Source organism: Siniperca chuatsi, linkage group LG7 (assembly GCF_020085105.1).
Source record: "Siniperca chuatsi isolate FFG_IHB_CAS linkage group LG7, ASM2008510v1, whole genome shotgun sequence".
Classification (NCBI taxonomy): domain Eukaryota; kingdom Metazoa; phylum Chordata; class Actinopteri; order Centrarchiformes; family Sinipercidae; genus Siniperca; species Siniperca chuatsi.
In genome coordinates this window covers 8544591-8563102 of record NC_058048.1, presented here as the reverse complement: position 1 = coordinate 8563102, position 18512 = coordinate 8544591, and the positions used below count along the sequence as shown (strand labels likewise).

At 39.9% G+C, this 18512-nt stretch overlaps 1 protein-coding gene across 2 annotated transcripts in view; it reads left to right on the top strand.

Annotated features, from left to right (window-relative positions):
• Positions 1-18512, top strand: part of LOC122878537 (limbic system associated membrane protein) — a 455066-nt gene that overhangs the window by 191527 nt on the left and 245027 nt on the right. The gene's annotated exons all lie outside the window — the stretch shown is intronic.

The window sequence follows — 18512 nt, the reverse complement described above, 5'->3', positions numbered from 1 at the left end:
ACACTTTCTGATGTGTGTGGGTTTTATTTGTTGTTTTTTTTTTTAAGCTGACCTATTAGGTTAAGGTAAATAATGTCCTGTGTGGGAGGATAAGCTTCAGTGCCCAGCCACAGACTCTTGCATTAAAAGTGCGTATCCAGTGGCTTGGGTAATTAGCACATTGAACAACAACCTGAATATGGATGAGTGTTGAAAATGAATGAAATAGCAGCACTTCATGAATTACACATCACAGTGCTATTACACAACTCCAAACCTTGTCCTACTTGTCCACCAAAAAGTGCTGGAAACAAAATAGTGGTATGTGTTCGGTCTGGGCTTTATTAACTGGTTGGTTTCAAGTGTTGGACTGCGCTGTCAGATACAGTAAACCACATCCTGAACTGCTTAGCCTTGGCCATATTAGACGCCTATCACCATATCATCTCATTTTTTGTGCAACCCCATTGTGAACAATAAAGATTATGTTTTTCTAACTTACTTTCCACTTGTCTCCCAAAAGTGTAAAGCATTGGGGTTGCCAACATGTGCAGGGGAGATGGAAGACTATAGTACTTTTTAATTAATTCCACTCAGAGCAGACTTGGCAGCCACAGCACACAGTCATTTTAAACATGGACCTCTCTCAAGAATTAGGTTGGCAGCATATGGCTGGAGATTGCTGCCCATATAACTGCAGCATCAAAACAACAGAGAGCAGCTGGAGATAAATATGGCTGTGTTGATTAAATGTGGATATGAGCTAAACTGATAAATAATGAGAGACGTTTGTTCATATGTTTGGTGGATCTGTCTTTGCAAATACTGCGAGAAGCACAACACATATTTGTGTGTGTGTGTGTGTGTGTGTGTGTGTGTGTGTGTGTGTGTGTGTGTGTGCAGGTGCATAGAAACACACACACACACACACACGGGCATGTGACACACAGGCGACCACAGTTGGGGTCTGCCACTATTTTATGGCCCGTAATTCCGTGATTTGCTAGCTTGCTCACTCCCTGAAAACAGTTATCTCTGCAGGGTAGCCCATGACATTTTCTTGTGGAGATGGTAAACAAGCGCAGCCCTCACAAGTTACCGGTCCTGCTAAGATCCTTTGCAAATCATGTTCCAGTTCATCTCACCACAGCAAACAAGAGCCTGTTGTGTGTGGCCATGTGTCATTTAAGTTTGTGCCGTTTTGCTGAACCTCAAATAATTGGACTGACCCACTAAATATGATTCAGCATGAGTGAACAAATATATCTGTGACTCAGAAATCACTCTCCTCAAACAACAGTAGCATAAACAGTCATGCCTAATTGCTACTTTCTTCAAGAAGAAAGTCTTGTCGTTTGTGCTGTTTAATATTATTTTATTATTTATTATATTGTTATTATTTTGATCATAAAAAGGTAATTCAATATCACACAAATTACAGTAAGGCCACTGTAGTGTGTACAAATAACAAAATAATATTAAACAGCACAAAAGACAAAGATAGAAACCCTCCTTTCTAATAAGTTCACTTATTACTGAGAACTGAATAATTTAATCACAAAAAAGCATTGTCACATTTGCCAATGAAGTTGTAAAAATAAAAGTTTTCACCTCTGTTTATTTTATTTGTCTGTGTTACCACAAAAACATGAAAATGGAGTTGGCGGAAATTTGGTGGACACATCGCACTTGTCAAGTTTATTATATTTTGGGTAGTGATTTAAATCTGGGATTCCCGCCATCAGATGATTATCATTTTTTTTTTTTTTTTTTTTTTTTAGCTAGAACATTTTCACTGCGTTCATGTGGTGGTGGAGAAATGCAACTGGGATCGCCACGTCGGCTGCCAAACACCACTGCATTTATATGCTGTCAGCAAATCAAACCTGCAGACAAACAAACAAATCATTTATGGAGGTTTCAACTTTTCATACTGAATTAATATTCTTGAACAAGAAGAAAGAAACAGTTCCTGACTGATTTCTGCAGACCTACAGTATACTATGAAGCTTTCACTGCACTAATTTGATATAGTAAATATACACGTTTCATTGGCTTTCAATATTTTTTTACATTTCAGTGTTACAACTGTGCAATAGCTGAAGAGCTAAAAGGAAGTCAAAGGTGAAGATGAATATCATGCAAAGTTTCCTGTCCATCATACCACATGAGCTTTCCCTGGTGATATACAGCGGAAGCCTATATAGAGTTGTAAGACAGCTGGTAGCCAGCAGATGTCTCTCCTATACTGGGGAAGCCACACTCTCCACAGAGTCTCCCATGTCTAATTTAAGCTTCTCTCCTATGTCGTCAGAGTATATAGGCTTATCTGAAAGACAGAGTGCTGATAAACAGATAGGCTTGCTTCTCCCATCACTTTGAGCGAGGCAGTCACGTTTGATGGATGGGACTTATCACAAATCTTCTCATGAAGGAGGGTGGCAGTAGAATCGCAAATCAGGTCCTCCATGTCGTTATCTGATCCATTATGAGCCACCAAGTAAAACTAATAAGAAAGTATCATTCTTTCTTGTCTCACCTCACCTTTGTTGGCAAGAGTGAAGTCAATTATGGAGGCACATTTGGGTTTTGACCATCCCGCCTCCCTAACTTGAAACTGTGTGTTCATTTTAGATTGTACACAATTTGTTTCTACACGCTGCCAGTGTGGTTTGGTATCTTTATTAAGGATACATGGCAGGTTTTCGGTGACATCTACCCAAAATGGCTTTGTAAGTAGACAGAGCCACTATCATGCCAGCACAGGTTTGATAGATCAATTTTTGTTGTTGTAGGGTGCATGCCAGTCAATTTCTTTGTTGGTGGAATTTTGGATTTGACACAATTTGATATCAACTATTGATTGCCTTCAACCAGTATGCTGTAGATATGGTTACACCCATGTCAAGGTTCCATTGTTATGAATTGGTAGAAGGATTTTATTTACCAGCTATTGGTGAATTTATATGGACTTTATGAGAACCTAATTGGAAAAAAGATTAGAATTATCTATAACAATTAATGATAAAGCCTTCAACACTTTAAATTTGTATGTCTGGATTTTAGCTCTGTTAGTTTAATTGGAGTCTTAAAATGGACCATATGTGCAAGTGTGCACGTGTCTATATGTATCAGCTCTAGACTGACAACCTGTCCAGAGTGTACCCTGAATCTCAGCCAAAGTGAGCTGGGATGATGGACAATGGTGGACCTATTTCCATGTTTTTGTTCTCTTATTAATATGATTAGTGTCTCATCTTTTTTGGCCATGGTTAATAACAAAAGTGGCCATTTTTCCACATTGTTTTTACAAGATGCATGTGGACATGCTTTCTGCTCTATTCCGTTCTATCCACTGCTTGAAGCTTATGATCCACATATTGCCTTCATACTTGCTCTGCTTAAAATAGAGCCCATAAGCTGCGCGGCTGCTCAGTGGCACCAAACAGAGCCTGATGAATGCTGATAGCAAAATCAAACACAAGGCTTATTTCTTCTGGGGCTGTGCATCGTGGAAAGGTGGAAACCCTGTATTTAGTAGCATGTGAGGATTGAAATATTTTCTTTTTTTTATTTCTTCCACACACTTATCACAGGAGCTCTTAGATGGCCTAAATACTGATCATCATCCACCAACACTGAGGGGTTTTTTGCCATAATTTGGATTTTTGGATTTTCAACTCACCTGATCAATAACTCCCATATTGACTGAACACCTAAAATAAACTCCTGGATTTAGGTCTGGCAGCTGTTATGATAGCGATGTTTATGCTCCAGTTTCCATTCATTTGTACATCTCTGTGTATATTTTGGTTAACAATATTTTTTCTTTTTTTTATCTGATGCTGTAGAGTTTTATTTTGGACCATGCCTGGGATTCATAGCAGGGGGTTGAGTACACAACATTTCTCTCTCTTAAAATTCAGAATTTTTAGTAATTACAACAAGAACATGAAAGCCGTTAAAGCATGGTAAACAAACCATGGTGCCATATCTCTAGTTTGAGCTAGCTGTTTGTTTCTTCTTTATTATTATTATCAGCACCCTTCCTCAGTTAATAAGACATATGTGATGTTTGGAGACATCAGCTCATAAGAAATTCTGCAGTGTGCAAGGCCTCTCCTTCTAAAAGTCTAATGACCGTAGTGCACACACACATACACCTATGCATGGGAGCAGGCATGTCCCCCTGGTGCACACACACACTCTATCCAGGAAAAAAAGTTCCATCTCATTACTGCATTCTAGTTTAAGTTATACAGCCACATTGTTTTTTTCAAACATTTTGCAAATCAATTTGGAACTCTTCTTTGAGTCAATTTAAAGTTCTAAGGAGATCTCAACTCCAAACTGAAAACTTTTCAGTGTCTTTTCAAACTAATGTTGTTTTGGCCAAAGATAAATACAATGTCTTTGCCCCCCAGCGTTTGTTTGAATCCTTCATTTTGATATCGGTATAAAAACATTTGAGATGTAAGTCATGCATTCTGGCTTTTTTTCACGTCTGTTTTTGGCTCTGGAATAAAGACTATGCCCAATCCCATCAATAGAATTGCTAAAGGCAATTTTAGCAGAACCAAAAGTTGCAGTCTCCCACTTCTTTGGCTGTTTAATTTTTATTTTTGGACAAATTGCTTTGAAGTAAGGAGACCATAAGTGTGTTTTCATGGGCTGAAGAGGTCAAGCAGAAAAAAGCTTCTTGAAACATAACATATTCAAATGTGGTTTTCCTTTTTTTTTTTTTTGCCATCCGCTGAAATGCTGAATTCATCTCACATACAGGCAGCTCAGGAAACTCAGTTCTTGACTTAACCTTACGCTAATGCACTGAGACCCTTAATCCATCCATCAACCCTTTTGTTTGTTTTTTATCGTTTTCCTCACCTCGAACCAAAACAAGGGTGGAAAACAGTTCCTGTGGGTCAATGTCATCCGACACGAAATCGGTCAGTGTTTGGATTTGTGAAATATCCTTCAGCAATGACGTGACGAAAAGCTCAATTCGACCCGAGTCAAATAATTCACCATTTTTATGAGCGTCCTTGTCAACCAGTGAAGTGATGATTAGGTGGAAAGTGGAGGACAGGAGTTGGTAATGCCTGAATGGCTCTGTGTGAGGAAAACAAAGGCTTGGCAGCTGACAGCGAGTGGGGTGAAATCCCGGCCACGAAAGGCTATGTTGCTGTCATTTAATATAAAAAAATAAATAAAAGAGACAGGTACAATATATCTAGATATACTGTGTGTATTATAGATAGATAGATATACTATTGCCACATTTGAAAATTCCAATCATGTCTGCTTGCAATACACCCTCATTTGACTCATAAGTGACACATTTAGATTACTATGAATCAGAAAGCCTAGTGCATTGCGAATTCTTGTTTATTCACTGTAATGTAGGTGGTGAATAACAATGAGCTGTAAAACTTTACAAAACACATAAATATTCTATTCAGAGCTCTACTCCATAACCTTAGACTTTGCAAACTATAGAGGCTTTTCATAAGGAGTGCTCAGTAGTTGGTGGGCAAAATGACTGGGGGGATAATTTGCCTGCACTTCTGGCACAGTATAATTCAATAATGTTTGCTCTTATAGGTATGGCTCATTTTCTCTCTCTCTTTCTCTTTCTTTATCTCATGAGTGTTGGTTTAAATATTTTATTAAGATTAGCTTATGGAATGGATACAATGAACTATTGCTTCTCTCCGCACAGCTACAAGACTCACTGTGCTTTCAGTAGCTAATTAGCATTATTATTCACTTGTTGAGCCATTCTGTATTATACAAACAGTTGCGACGCTCATTAACTTAATGTGATTTATCTGACAGCCATTCCAATGATTACCAATACTATGTGCTGGAGGAAGTGTTGAATATATTAAATTGTTGTATAATCAGTTTTAAAACTAGTGAATGCAAGGTGTTGTGCTTCTGATTCAGTTATATTTCCCCTTGAGAAACCTCACCTCATTCATAATACAGATCTTCCAACTCTGACCAACAGAAAGATGGCGCTTTGCAAGTAAAGCATCATTACCACATTCTTGCAGTCTTTTGGGGAGAATTGCATTTGATTTGCATCAGCTCGTCTTTCTTCTTTCCTCACATTATTTGCATATAATAATGAATCAATCTGCATAATCAAAAAAATAGAAGTCTTATCATTTATTTTGTATATGACATCACTGTCACCTGCTGGTTCCTATAGGACGTCTCTCCCAGAAGGAGAGGTGTCACTCAGCGAGTTAAACACTGGAACAGCGTTGCTGTTTTTCAGCTGTTAGCATAATTTTGTTGTTTTGATGCTCATCTGCCAAATATCTGAATATGTGCTCCCGTCAAAAGTTGATACATGATGAAATATCTTCAATGCTTACTCACAATTACACTCAGTTTTAACAAATCATTGAGGGTAAAGCGGCAGGAATTCTACAGGAGGATTTAACAGCTAAACTAAATGCAGAAATTCATACTCATATAATAATAATAATAATAATAATAATAATAATAATACTGGTCTACTCAACTCATTTAAGACAACACCACCTTTAAACACCACTGTTCTGTGGATTTTAGTGATTGTCACAATGTCTCTTAAATGCTCATTTAGATTCATTATCCAACTGTTGAAATTGCTTTGGGATATTAAACACCTCACATCCTTGCCCGGCTCTTAGGTTACAGGGTGACCTCTTGTGCCTTATCAGTAGGAGCTATTGACGTCCTTGAAGACACAGCAAGTAGCACGAAATAAATTATCCTCTGACTGATTAAAGCTGTGGACCTTACGTTATAAGTGATCAGCATGTTGTATGTTGATGACTCATAACACTACAGCAACAATAGCCCCTTTTCTCTGTAGCAGAGCTAAACCTGTTCTCCCCACTTGTATACCACAGCATGTGTATACCTTAACAGCTCTAAGCTGTGTTTCTCAGTGATGTTCAGATATAAGAACATAGATGAATGAAATGAAATAAAACTAAACAAATAGGCTATGTATTTTTAACTGCTGTATTTGTTACATAAAATAAACTTAAAATAAGTTAAAAAAAACAACAACAAAAAAAAAACAGATGCGTTTGTGTGCTGTATTTTCATTGTTACATTAAAGACTCAGCTGAATGCATGCAGGCCTGAAGGTCTCTTGAGAGCATCCACTGCTTTGCCTTTGAAAAACTCCCTTTTTCTGCACTCTAAAGTCTGACAGGTATGTGTTGGATGTGGGAAGCACAAACAACACACCAGCAAGTTATGCACGTTTGCCAGATGTCTTGTTCCTGATAGATCTTGTGATTTTAAATCTTTTATGAACCAAATCTAAAAGCATCTTCCTTTTTGTTTATCCATTATATCAACTATGCCAGTTTTTTTGATGTTGTAGCCAGGGGTTCACAATGAATAAAAAGGGTAACAGGGTAACGCTATCAAGGGGCTTGGCATGATGCTATTTCAGCTGTACCCTGGAAATACACAGGTGTCCTATGTGTGTCAATGCTTACTTTAAGGCACAAACACATAATATAGTGGCCTATTATCAATCAAACTTGCTGACAGAGCCTCAGGGAAAGAGTGTTTTCAAGTTGACAAGCCAGAGAAGGCATTCTCACTGCTGCCTTAGCTTAACTTCAGGGGGTAAATGGAGCTTCTTAGAGAATGTGGTTTTGTCTCTGTGTGTGTGTTGTTAGTGTAAATACAACAAATCTAGGAGTGTATCGATATATTGACCCATTCACTGGAAAATCAGCAACAGCAGAGTGTCTCTGCTTCAGGCAATACCCTCCCACTGTTCATCCACTTCCCTCTGAAACATCCTCTCCTCTCCTCCCCTCTCCTCTCCTCTCTGTCACTTCTGAATCTTCTCTAGGCTTTAAACAATGTGCCCTCCAGTACACTTTTTGGTATTAGGTTGATGCTTGCCTCTGGGCATTGCTTTGGAGGAGAAAGTGGCTGCATGATGTTCTCAGGTCTCTCTTGGTTCTGAGAGGAGAATGTCTAAATCCGTTCTGACACAAGATGTCTGAAACTGGAAAAACAAAAGAAAGGAGTCGGAGAATTGTTATAAATCATTCAATGGGGATAGAAATTTTGCTTTGACAGCAAAAATAAAAATCTAATTGTTCATTGGAATGTCCACCTGGAACACCACACACGTTACAGAGAAAACAAAGCACAATTGTAAAGTATCAGGTAAAAGGAGATGTCCAGTACGGCGAAGGACAGACAGAGACACAGGGTGCTTTAGTTGTGACATTCCAGATACATGGATGCACTTGGTTGGTCCTCTCATTTCATTGTGTGTTACGGATTATGGCAGACACTGACCTGTCAGGCTGTAAGATTCCACAGCGTTCCGCCTCAGTGCTGTTCCCACTGTCCCGGAGGAATCCTCAAGGGCCGCAGTCTCTGTGCTCCATCATGTACAAGCTCTCAGCTGTACTTCCTTCGGTGTATTTGCACAAACCTACTGTAACTTTATTTTGTCGGACCTGTGAGCACATCACACAGCCTGCAGGTTTCGGGTCAGCAGTCAGGTCAGACTGTTGTGTGTGTATATAGTGCTTGATTGGCAATATAAATAGAATAATTCAAATTGACTGTCTGTCTAAGCAATGGCTTGATTTCCACTGGGGATTTATTGTTTCAGATTTTAAAAAATATATATTTTTGAACATTGTAATCTTACTGTCCAGCCACGCGCAAAGCATCCTGGTACATTTAGGCACTGTCAACACGGCTCTGCTGGCAGTGCCGCTGAGGAGAACTCAGGCTTTCTCGGTCAATATAGCAAACACTAAGGAGTGAGAGATTTATTGCTTAAATTGACTACATTTACCCTCAACACTGACTGGACATCCACACAAAAAATGCTGAATTTCCCCTGCCTCTCAAGCTACATACAGGCCAACTTACCTTGTTGGTGAAGGTTGTTAGGGCTGTATGCATTCTGAAAGACACGATTCAGTGCTGTCTATATTTCTATTTACAGTTAATATTCTCCAAGATGCTGGAATTGAACACTAGTCAAAGATAAGTTAGTAAAGCACAGTGCTCATTGTAGTGAAGACACAAATACAATATCTATCAGGATAACCAGTTTTTATCAGTATTATATCTAATAATATAATACATTTAATGATATTATAATTTTAAATAAATGTGTATACAACAATATACTTTTATCACACTTAAGTGAAATTAAACTGACAACCTGGCTGGTCTAAAAAGGCCTAACTAAGTGTGAGGGAGGAAATGAAACTGTATTTGATACTTTTGTAATGCAATTGTGTCTAATTCTGTGGTTTTGCATCAATGTGTCCATAACTACAGTTGCAGAGTGGAATCTCTGCAAACATTGACGAGACGAGATTAACCTGCAGCAGCAGTCTCATACAAATGGGGTCAAACATGGGTTGAACGTGCGCATTTAGTAGATCTGTGCCATATGCACATCTCCTGAATGAAAGGGGTATGTAAGAGGCCAGGGCCTGAACTGCAACTCAAGGCCATCACAGACCCACTCCTGGACCCCCTGCAGTTTGCCTACAGAGCCAACAGGTCTGTAGATGATGCAGTAAATATGGCCCTTCACTTCATCCTCCAGTACCTGAATCCCTCAGGAACCTACACCCGGATCCTGTTTGTGGATTTCAGCTCTGCCTTCAACACCATCATCCCGGCTCTGCTGAAGGACAAGCTCTTCCAGCTGAGTGTGTCTGACTCCACCTGCAGGTGGATCACTGACTTCCTGTCGGACAGGAGGCAGCATGTGAGGCTGGGGAAACATGCCTCTGACTCACGGACCATCAGCACCGGTTCTCCCCAGGGCTGCATCTTTCCCCTTTGTTCTCCTCCCTGTATACAAACAGCTGCACCTCCAGTCACCAGTCCATCAAGCTCCTGAAGTTTGCAGACGACACCACCCTTATTGGGCTCATCTCTGATGGGGATGAGTCTGCCTGCAGGTGGGAGACTGACCACCTGGTGACCTGGCGCAGCCAGAACAACCTGGAGCTCAATGCTCTAAAGACAGTGGAGATTTCAAAAAGAGCACAGCCCCACCCACCCCCATCACTCTGTGTGACTCCCCAGTCAACCCTGTGGAGTCCTTCCGCTTCCTGGGCACCATCATCACTCAGGACCTCTGGTGGTAGCTGAATATCAGCTCTACTTCTACACCGCCATCATTGAGTCCATCGTCACCTCCTCCATCACCATCTGGTATGCTGCTGCTACTGCTCGGGTGTGAAGAAAGGTGGAGAGTGTAGCTGTTGGAAAACAACAGGCGCTGATTGAAGTCAAGGAGCAAGGCTTTCTTTCTCTTTCCCACTCCTCTCTGCCTATATTATCCCTGTTCCTCACTCTGTACCTTTTTTACTATAATGCCACAGTCCATTCAGAGTTTGAAGTTGGGAATTCCCAGCTCCAGTTTCCTGGTGGGTTATCAGACCACCATGTGTTTCATCATACCTGTTTAAAAAAACATAGATGAAACATACAGTATGAAATCTCCTTTTGCTTAATATGGTGCGGAGGGCCACACCACAGTGTTCCACACGAGTATAAACAAAGCTTTACTGTATTGCTGTGAAAAATATACAGACAGGTGACATATTAAATGGGAAGTCCACTGATCTCACATATCAAAGTACTGCATATGGGAAACAAATAGTATAAAGCCTTCTGTGGCTACAGAGGGAGCTGTGTGAAATCTGTTAAATCGCCTCAAGTGATCAGTCAGCGTCGGTTAGGGCTGAAGACTAAAAGTCTGAAAATGAAAAAAATCTGGGGGTGTGGAGTTAGAAAGAAGTGAGCTTACCAGAAATTTGTAGCCTGCTCTTCATCTCTGCTGGAGGCTAGCAGCTCATGGCTACATTAGCCGCTACTAACGTAACACACCCAAATCTCTGACCAAACTGTCGGTGCTCAAGTTGCATTGTGGGTAATGCAGGTGCCAGGTTTTAACAAGGAAGAAGAATGCGTGGAATAAAAAAGACAATATCTCTTGTATCATCTCAGCATCAATTTTTATCCTTTTTTTTTACTGTCCATTGTGAGTCCAACAGTATTATTGGAGTGCAATGCAAAGTCGTTGGAGTACCATTTTAAAGTAAAAAACCCTGAATGCATGAGTTGAGGAGCATAACAAATGCAGATGTTTCCAGATTATGGCCTTTACACTCACCGGATCTCACCCCAGCCGAACACTAATGAGAGATTTTGGAGTGACGTGTTAAGGCGCCTAAAGATTGTGTGATAACAACAATCTTACAAGTTCATTGCATGTCACAAATGTATGAGATGGGTCTAATAAGATCTTGGTCACAGTTTGTTTCAGACTGTACGCTATCAGTTTTGAGGCGTGACAGATTGTAGCACTTCAATGTAAATAGAAAGAAGAAGAAAGAAAGAAAGAAAGAAAAAAACCTGATGCAAGTGTTATATCAACTTGCATCATCTATTGGCATCACTCTCATGTTTTCACAGTGTTCAAAACAATAAACAAGCACCATGCAGCTGGCACTCCTATGCATTGAAAAACTTCAAAAGAGGAGGAAGACACTGTGAAGCCGGTCGTGGCCAGGGACACGAGAGCAACATGAGATGTTGATTTTGTGAGTGAGTTTGAATTAGTGAGTTTGAGTTTTTTTAGCAGTAGAATTATGCTAGCTCACCAGTGTATTCTGTATCATTGTCAGAATTTTGACGCAAACCCGCCTTTGTTGGACGAAGCTCTGAATCAGTGAACTTGTCTCAGAGTACGATCTAAGAACACAGTTTTTCATTGTGACGGCCTTTAGACAGCGCTCTCCACCACCATCACCACAACACTAACTGAGCGAAAATCCTCCAGAAGAATGTTGCTCATCCATCCAGTAGTCCCACAGACTTGGAGAATTTTTGACAAGGAGCACTGAAGCTGCTCTGGAGGTAGTGAAACAACACCTTACTAAGACATTTTTTTCCTTTATTGTGTCACCCTTCTGTTGAAATTTTTACAATTGCAAGTTAATGGATTATTATGGATTTTGAAAGACTTAATAGATCAAATGCTTCAAATATGCTATGGTATTATGACATGTAGGGTAGTTTGCCTGTATTTTATACAGCAGAAAGTTGGAAGTCCCCACTGTGTGGGACCACTGGAAAACAGTCTCTCTCTCTCTCTTATGCAGGGGTGAAAGGTGGTTTGTTTGTTGTCTTGACAACTATTTATAATTTACAGTTCCTTTCCCACCATGTACATAATCTTTCTTTTTCTGTCTGTCTTTCCTGTTGTATTGTTCTGTCATTCCTTCACTTCTTTTGTCTATTCAGGCTGCAATTTGATAGGAGCAGGAAGGAGATACACTGTAACTTACCCCGACCCCGTATGTAGCACTGCAATGCTCCAGTATCTGTCATCTGTTACTCAGATCAAAGCCCCTCTACAACAAAAAAGAAATAGCTCATCTCTCAAACGAACAATCTCACTTTTTCTATATACAATTTCTTTTTCACCAGCTCTCCTTTTTACCATTTTTTTCTCTCCTCTTCCTGTCTTGCCATCCCTCCCACCATCCCCCCTTCAGCTTCCTTTTTTGACGTTTTTATTTTGTTGCTCTGATGGGAGTGAAATAATCAGGCTGCCAAGTTGGCTGGACATGGACAGCATGGGGGCCTTTGATCTGGACTTTCTTTTATAGGCATGCACACACATATGGTCACACACACACATGCACATGGCCCAAGCCGAGGACCAGCTCAGTTGAAATAGTTTTTGGGTTAGAGATTTTCAGTATTATGGCTGTTGCCAGCCACACAGATGAAAGGGGTGCAGAGAACTAGGATGTATGCCAGTCAGATCACAAAATAATTTTTTGTGCTCATGCTACTTTACCACTTGGTTAAGCAGCAGTGTCACATAATGCTACTGATGCATACCACCCTTTATGCATTCACAGCAATACTTAACACATAGTTATAGATATAAAGGAGGCAATAATATAGTTTATGCACGGCCGTGTGAAGCAACTGCCGGCTGAAGGTTAGAAGAGGTACCTTTGTGCTGTATGCGTACCTAGGCATGTGCGAGTGAGTGAATATGAATGTGTGTGTGTGTGTGTGTGTGTGTGTGTGTGTGTGTGTGTGTGTGTATGTATGTAATCCTACAGTACAGACAATCCCAAGAGCTATTGTATATGGGGATTCCTTTAGTCAATTTACCCGTTTAAATAAAGGTTTCAAGGTCTGAAAATTCAGTTCTTTGTTAATTCAAGGCCTTTTTGAGCATTGGACGGATTAATTGCATAACTGATATGCAAATCTAGATAATCCTAAGAGTCAAAGCAGTTAATATGGCCCTTGTTTGCCTTTTATGTAACCTGGTTATTGTTGTTTATGTAAGCATGGCAGCTGAGTATGTGTTAAGTCATGAGTGAACCCAGCCTCTGTGCAGATGGTGCATTCAATTGTTTTCAGTTGCTCGATGTTCCAGCTGTTCCTACATTACAACAAATTCCCATGGATTGCACGGCCCGATTGTGAGCACTGCAGGCCTGCCTTAGTTTTAAAGAACTGTGGTGGATGATACCTTTAGTAACTGAATGATTTTACATGACATTTTGGGTAATGGAGAAGCTCACAGCTCATGCCATGTAATTAACACAAGGATTCATGCTTTTTTGCAGGCTTGTCTTTCGTCTATGCCTTAGTTTATAGATTTTCAAATGTGTTTGTGCCACCAACCTTTGGAGATACATTATTTCTGTTTTTGTTTTTTTTTGTCACATGTATGCCCAAGTATCCCTCAGCCAGGACCTCATGAAAACTGATCTTTCTTATGTCACGGACACCAGCATAGGCAGAAATGCACCCTTGTCCCATTAAATCCCACTGAATAACAACCATCAATTAGATCCTTATAGATAAACATAAATATTGTTTTACAGTTCCCCATAAACATCTGAAATGCCTGGTGTGGATGCCGATTAACCTATGATTCTAGCCAAATAGCTTAACCAATAGCCAACCATCACCGAGAGCCATTGAAATGACAAATGTCTACTGTCGGGTAATTGATGTATGGGTGACAGCATCAGCCCGCCAGGCCCCTTCCTCTGCATCGTCTCCCCAATGCCCTGCTGGGGTCGTTTAGTATTTATTCGCCTGACCTGGCTCCTTTATGGCCCTGCTCTGCTTAATGGGCCAAAAGAGAGCCACAGCTCACAGTTTACCTCCCCTCATAAGATGATGCATGTCATGCTTCTGCTCAGATACGGTAACCTTCAGACTGAATATTTTAAAAACCAGGATTAGCAAGTTAGCCAGGTAAGTTTCAGAGACCATTCTAACTCATGGTCCACCAACGGTGTTTTCACCGATCTCTTCGCACGACTGTGTGGGTGTGTATGGATTAAGCTTGAATGATATGTCATTGACCCTGGTTTTAGCTTTGTTTCACTTATTATTGCAGGACAACTGAAACCATCATCATTTTCATTACTACACAGACTTTGGTGACCTCATAGCCAGAATAGCTAAAAACACCTGTGTGGGTGTGCAGGGCCTTTAGAAAGTGTGGTCATCCACCCCATATATAGACTATGAATACAATTCAACAGCACCACAAACTGCAATCTCTCTCAAAAACAGATTAAACAAAAACTGACCATGTCTTCATGAAGGAAGGATTTATTGCATGGCTGTTGTATTACACTGCGTTAGGTTTAGTTAGGGGAACCTTATAAACTGGCAACTGAGGTGAAATTATTATTAAAAATCATCACTATTAATTGTAATCATAACATAGTTGTAAATCTAATGTTAAGTTTATGTTTTACTAATCAAATCACTATTACCAGGATATAGCATAAAGTGTTTTCCCTCTTCTTTCCTAGTTGTCTGGTAATTTTTTCTAATCCTGTTTTGAAATACCTCCCAGCAATACGACCGTCATAGTATCTTGTACTTTTTAAAATTGTGTCCACTATCACTATGCTTTTTGGCTGGGTAAGGCCTGGCATGAAGAAATATGGATGTATGACTTCAGTTGTGTTTAGAAGGTGCATTATGTCATATTTGACCACTGAGGGGCAGAAAGGCTCCAAAACAAATTCACAGAAACACAGCCTGGAGATATAGCCCTCAGGTCCCCTGGTGGCTGTCTCTTGGTTGTTCCTAGGGTCTAGTCTAAGACCCACGGCGAGGCCACTTTTAGCCACTGTGGCCCCAGCCTGTGAAACAGCCTGCCAGAGGGAGCAGAGAGTGTAGAGAGTGTGCAGAGTAGATATCATTAAAAGAAAAACACACATCCTGGCTTTTATCTAGTGTGGGTATATTTTACATTTTTATTGTTATTTCTTATTTTACTATTACTTTTATTATTTTATACTTATTTTATTTTTTTTTAATGTTATGCTCTTTTGAACTCTTTTCGTGTTCATTGTTTGTTTGTTTTTTCCTTTTTGTAGCTTTTTTTTTTCAATCGGAGCATATTCCAGTCAAAACATTTTAAAATCAAACACAAAAAGGCTTAATGATGAAAAGCATGCTGCTGCTGACTAAAGAGCTATAGGCTGTGGTTAGAAGTACTAGGTGCTGGCCCGGTGACTAAAACACCCCCACCACCTCCACCATCCTCCTCTGCTATCTCTCTATCCACCCTGTTGCAGCCCTCACTTGCTCTCCACTCCTCTCCCCTCCTCCATCCCTCCCTCTGTCTAGCCTAACAGTGCCTGTTCAGTGCCTAGATAATCCCCTAAATTCTTTTCTAAATGGCTGACTAGTCCAGCAGTGTCCCCTGAAAGACTTAGCATTATTGAATGAATTGTGGTAAATGCTGCCGCTGGGGAAAATTAATGCCACATCGTATCACTCTCACCCTTCATCTCCTCCCATGTGTTCGGCCTGACTATTGTCTTTATTGAAGGATTGAAGCTGAAGACTGATATTCCTTATTTCTGTTCATCTGCCGGTGGGGCTGGCCCAGTGTAGTCAAACGCAATACAGAGCTGTCACTTTTGATCAGCATTATAGAGATAGTTCAGGGCTTTTTTTTTTTTTTTTTTTTTTTTTTTTTTTTTTTCTTGCGCTTGCTCCTTCTTCAAATGGCACTTTATGGAAAGTCATTTCCATTCATTTTGTGTTTGCCAGGCATTTAAGATGGGGAGTGATACTTCACAGGAGCAAGCCAGGACCTTAAAACAAACAGAAAGAACAGGAATATCCATTTTGAAGGATGCTAAATAAAAAGTAATCATCGCCTCCTGCAAGGTGTAGCCACACAGTCCTTTGATGATTCACCCTTAAAGAATACACTTAATGTACTGTAAGCCTTTTTATGATGCGTCCTACCCACACAAAAGCATCTGAATTTATTTAATAGTTGTATAAGCTGTTCCAAGTTTTTCTGATTATGAGTTTTCATGAAAAGAACACTCAGCCTTAAAGGAGTGTCACCCATTATAAAGTCATTTTAGGGGCATTTGGCTTCCTTCATGTTTGTAAGCTGAAATTGAAAGGTGAAATGTTTTGCCAGAGACCAAGAAAGTACAAACAGTACAGTACAAAATATTTTCCCTCTAGGGCAGTTTCTTCTTTTTATTCACTGGAATTACAACCCACAAGTGTGCTTTCAACAGGCACATTTTGCATTCATTTATTATTTGGCAAAATACACAAAAATGCAGTGCATGCGTATCTACCAGGAGCAAGTCTGAAAGTACAGGACGAAAGAGAAAAGTAAGAAAGAAATGTGCAGTAAAAACTTTCATTTGTCTTCTATTTTCTCACCAATCAATCACTTCCCAAATCAGAACAGATTGTTGAAAATGAAACACCTTTGCAGGTGGTGCATAGCAACAGTGACAGTTAAATTGAGAATGAGTACATTTGGCCCTACCTACTCTGCCCATGTCTGCTTTCAAGCTCAATGCTAATTAATCTCCTATCCTGCAGAATTTTTCAAACCGGGTTAGGTCTTGTTAGTGAAATAAATGAGGCTCCAATCACCAGTAACTATGGGACACATAATACAGCAGGCAGCACACAGCAGAGACTAAGCAATTCATCAATGAGAAGAGGAGAGCATCTGAAAGACTTGAGGACTGATCAGATATCAAGATGTACCACCTATCTGAGGTTAGTATTTTCACTATGTATCACCTCAGGTCAGAGTTATTCATTAGTCATGTTCAGTTGTGCCATCTTTTTGTAAATACGTAAATAAATGTACTCTATTGCCAGATTCAGACAGCTTGCATGATCCATCTTCTGCACACTGGTAGTATATTCTAGTTTATTAACTCAGCTGTGCATTTGTAAAACTTTAAACAGTTCATGTGTTATTGACACATTATTGATTCTTTCATTTATTCCTTCATCCTGTGTGTTTGAAAAGGAAATCACTATACCATATCTGCACAAATTTGTGCATTTATTCTAACATCTACTTATTCAGTGTTCCTCCATAGGTGCCAACAACATATGCAGGACTGATTCATTCCCTGACTTGCTGTGCTGTTTCACCAGCGTTATTATTGCTGCCTTATAAAGCAGCTACATAACAACCAGTAATGTTGCTTTGTGATTAGCCTGCTGGTATCACACAATAGCCACCATGTGGTATGTTTAGAACTCAGGCTCATGAGAGCCAAATGACATCTTATTATCGTGACTCAATGCTTCATCAGCACAAATAAACAAGGAAATACTTTAGGTGCTGGCACTAACAACCTTTATCAGGCAGCAGGTCTTTCATTTCTTTCTTTCCTTCTACACAAAGATCTTCAGTAATTGCTTTTGTGTGTATTCCCTTGAATCCTTGAATCCTGTATGAGGAAGATTATACTCTTGCTACTAAATCTGAACTCTTCGGTGCAGGCAGGCTGACATTCAGGTGGATGCCTAGCTGTATATTGTTCCTTCGGTTTTCCACCACTGTTGTCGAACATTTCATCCACTCGGCTGGTAAACCGTGCAAACTGAAATTATCACAGTTAAACAGTCACAGTTTATTTCTCTCTCGCAACAATGCCACCTTAATGTAATAATAATTTGATGAAAAAAATAACTGTTTCTTTCCAAAACAAAGCCTGCTGCTCATGGCTCAATATTTTATTCTTGTACTGCTACATGTCCTGCCCTGGGACCGCAGCATACTGACCAACAAAAATGATGGTTCCTATAACTAAAATGACACTATTTCTAACATCTGATTTCATATGTAATTGGTGTTACATTGCATCTTGGAATGATCTCTTTAAATAGATTGTTTATGTGCCACCCCTTCCTTTATATAGACACTTTGATTGCAGGGTAAGTAATGTGAGATCTTGAGAGGGTAATGGCTCGTGGTGCTGATGAGTGCTGTTTCTGTATGTCTGCTTGGTTAATGATTGCTTCTGTCTCCATGTACAGAAGAAGAATCTAACAAGAGAAAAGTGAGGAAAAAGCCAAGTGACAGGGAAAAGAACAGAAATAGATAGCAATCAGCACCAACAACGTTTCTGAGTTGCTCAGACCCTACATTTAAGATAAACCATTAT